Source organism: Zingiber officinale, chromosome 10B, assembly GCF_018446385.1.
Source record: "Zingiber officinale cultivar Zhangliang chromosome 10B, Zo_v1.1, whole genome shotgun sequence".
NCBI lineage: Eukaryota > Viridiplantae > Streptophyta > Magnoliopsida > Zingiberales > Zingiberaceae > Zingiber > Zingiber officinale.
This window is the reverse complement of record NC_056005.1, coordinates 40919812-40923566: the sequence shown is the minus strand read 5'-3', so window position 1 is coordinate 40923566 and position 3755 is coordinate 40919812. Positions and strand designations below refer to the sequence as shown.

General features: G+C 43.4%; 1 non-coding gene across 1 annotated transcript; it reads right to left on the bottom strand.

The window, feature by feature from the left end:
- Window positions 1-3024: 3024 nt before the first annotated feature.
- LOC122030668 lies at window positions 3025-3130 on the bottom strand. The gene has a single exon (XR_006125532.1). It is a non-coding gene; the product is annotated as a small nucleolar RNA R71 (small nucleolar RNA).
- Between the last annotated feature and the right edge of the window lie 625 nt (window positions 3131-3755).

The window sequence follows — 3755 nt, the reverse complement described above, 5'->3', positions numbered from 1 at the left end:
AACACCCAGCGATTTCTCCACAACTCACAGCCAGTTCTTAGAGGCTCTTGGAAACAAGTGTTGGTGCACTTCCAAGGTTCAAGAGGCAATAACAAGCAAGAAGAAAGGCAAGCTAGGGTTTCTACCGTGTAAATCTTGTAAGGTATACTGTTTTATCAGCTTGTAGTTTGTTCTTCTTGTGTATCTTTGCGTGTGAGTCCTGTACAGGCTTTTTCGCCTTCGGTAGTTATCGTAGAGGAGTTTTTTCATAGTGAAGAGTGCGTGTCATGTATGGATCCTTGGATTAGTCACCTCTTCTTGAGGTGGATACCAAGTAAATCCTTGTGTTAGCATTGTAATTGTGTTTCTTGTATTTTCCATTGCATATCATCACCAAGAAGCAAGCAACGATGAGCTATTCACCCCCCCTCTAACATATTTCGACCCTAACAAGTGGTATCAAAGCAAGGTCGCTCTTCACTGGAATCATCGCCGGAAGGGGCAACAAGGCTAGAGGGTGAAGAAGTTGGAGCAAAATTATTCAAGTTAAAGATTTCATCAAGCTCAACTTCAAATGGAATTTGGAGATGGATTCGGATTCGACACAAGGGTGCCTCCATCATTCACTTCAACAAGCTTCAATCTTTGGAAATCAAGGATCGAAAATTTCTTGATAGTGGAGATAGAGCAATGGTTTGCTCTAATGGAAGACTTTGAAGCTCCAAGAAATTCAAAAGGCAAGAGCCTAAAGAAGAGCAAATGGAGCCAAGAGCAAATCCAAAGGAGCGAGGCAAATGATAAAGTGACCAAGCTATTGATCAATTTATTGCCAAGCAATATTTTGGCTCAAATTAGAGAATTCAAGGATGCCAAGGAGCTTTGGAGCAAATTGGCAAAGGTTCATGAGATCCTCTCCACTGTACCAAACCAAAAAGAATCAAATGAGGGTGATTCATTGAATCAAGACCAAAAGGAAGAAGGAGAGGACTCCAAAGTTGAGAGGTGCTCAACTTTCGAAGAAGAAGTCCAAAAAGCTTCATCTTCAAAGGAATTCAATGAAAAGGACAAAGAGGGAGCATACTCTTTGTTTCACGCACAAGATGAAGATGAAGAAGCCTCCATGATGTGCGCAAATATTATGATCATTTACGCATGCTTTAGCGCACATTCACGTACATTATGCATATATATTCATTGCATGATTGCCTCGTTCATCTTGTATTCATTATATATACTCTTTTGTTCAGATATCTGCTCTTTGTTTGGTTTTGTGTTGACAGGGATAACTTTCGAAGCGAAAACGACGATTATCAACGCACCGGAACAAGCCGAAGAACATGACCGTGCACTCTTAGCATGACCGTGTGACCAGACAGAAGGGGAGAAGTGCACGGCCGTGCAATCCCTGCACGGTCGTGCGGCCGAGACTGAGGTAGTTCAACACACGGCTGTGCAACCCTGCACGGCCGTGCCACCCCGAGACCGAGACCAGGAAGTACCCGACCGTACATCCTTGCACGGCTGTGCGGCAGGGACCGAGGCCAGACAACCACACGGTCATGCCAATTGGCACGGCCGTGCAGTGCCATCAGAGGATTGGACCCGAAGGCCACTCGTCGACATAGGATAAGCATATTCTCTCCTTCTTTCTCCGTGTCTGAAGATTGTATGTTTATATACATTATGTCTTTGGGTATTTCTCCGACACTTATGGAGTAGATCCTTTGTTCTAGAATTAGGGAGTAGTTGTGGTTCAGTTTGATGTAAAACTCGCATTATACTTACACTCGTTGGATGATCTTTTATGCTTTGTCTCAATTGCATGTTGCTTGATTGCGTAGAACTTGTTAACCTCGTAGTGGGATTATTCCTAGATCGTATACCCGAGGGGCCCTAGTGATAGGGGTAACCCGTTCACGGACGTATAGGATACTTCCTTGAAAGGAGAGGCAAATTCTCCTCAAGGAAGCGAGAGACCAAACCTAATCCTTAACTACTATTTTTAACTTACCAGTTAGAGTCACGTTCTCAAGATTTACCGAGGTGCCCTAGTGACAGGGGTAAACCGTGACAGGACTTCTTAGGGTCCTTCTTTATTCTGGTATGTAAGAATAGCCGCTTAGCTTCCGGCAATTGCATGTTAAAGGACAGCGAGTGTAGGATAAAGCGTGACACATCAATACCACCACAATGAAACTGACCTCCTAGAGCTCCTCACAACCAAGAGAACACTTCGACTCACCTGCTCTCGACTCTTCTTCCCAACCTTTCTTCCTTAGATTATTCACAACCATTGGTAGTCTAGCTAACCCTTAATGAACAATTGCTAGTGCTTATAACCAGTCCCTGTGGGATCGATATTTTTATTATTGACGAATCTGTGCACTTGCGGAATCATAACAAGTTTTTGGCGTAGTTGTCGGGGACTGCGTCTATAACATTAGCAAAATCATATTGGATTAAACTAGGCTTTCCTTTCCTTTCTTAATTTTTCGCATTCATTTCTTCTCTTTTGTTATTTTCTATACCGCTATCATACTTCATATCTTATTATTGCATGCGTAGAGCTAACCTTCTAGGAAAGCTACTACCCTTTGATCCAGAGATTGACAGGACTTTTCTGAGGAGAAGAAATCTACAGAAGGCATTCCAAGCAGCACAAGAATCCTCAGAAATGACCGACAAACTGCTGAAAGATTATGCGGCACCGTATGCACGACGGGTTTGGTCCAACATCACCCAACCGTCCATTGAAGCCAACAACTTTGAAATCAAGCCACAGTAATCCACATGGTCCAGCAAAATCAATTCGGAGGAGGACCACATGAGGACCCAACCACCACCTAGAGTTGTTCTACGAGATCTGTGGCACTATGAAGGTGAATGGGGTTCCTCCAGAATCAGTCAGACTACTCCCCTTCGGGTTTTCTCTAAAGGACAGAGCCAAGCAGTGGCTAAACTCACTTCCAGCGAACAACATATCATCCTGGGAGCAGTGTGAGCAGAAATTTCTGGATAAGTTCTATCCACCCAGCAAAACCGCTTATATGAGGAACCTGATTGCTAGCTTCAAACAGATAAACTCAGAATCATTATTTGAGGCTTGGGACAGATTCAAGAATATGCTAAGACAATGTCCCCATCATGGCCTTGAAAAATGGTTGGTCTTGCACACCTTCTACAATGAGATAAATTATCACATGAAGGTATCTCTTGATTCTGCAGCAGGAGGAGCACTGATGAACAAAAGCCTCGATGAAGCCGAAGAGATCATAGAAAATGTGGCGCAGAACCACCATCAATAGGCATCTGAAAGATCCAGTGGCTCTTTTGCGGGGAATCCAATTAAAGCGTCAGGGTAATTCGACGTAGATGCAGTTACACTGATGTCTGCAAAGTTGGACGCTCTGACAAAGAAATTTGAAGCCATGGGAAACAACATAGCCAATGCAATAGCATGTGTTTGCGACATTTGTAGAGGTACAATGAACAAAAGCCTCAATGAAGCCGAAGAGATCATAGAAAATGTGGCGCAAAACCACCATCAATGGGCATATGAAAGATCCAGTGGCTCTTTTGCTGGGAATCCAATTAAAGAGTCAGGGTAATTCGACGTAGATGCAGTTACACTGATGTTTGCAAAGTTGGACGCTCTTACAAAGAAATTTGAAGCCATGGGAAACAACATAGCCAATGTAATAGCATGTGTTTGCGACATTTGTAGAGGTACGGATCACGCTCAAGATGTTAGTTAGAGCCCTAGAGCCAATCATATG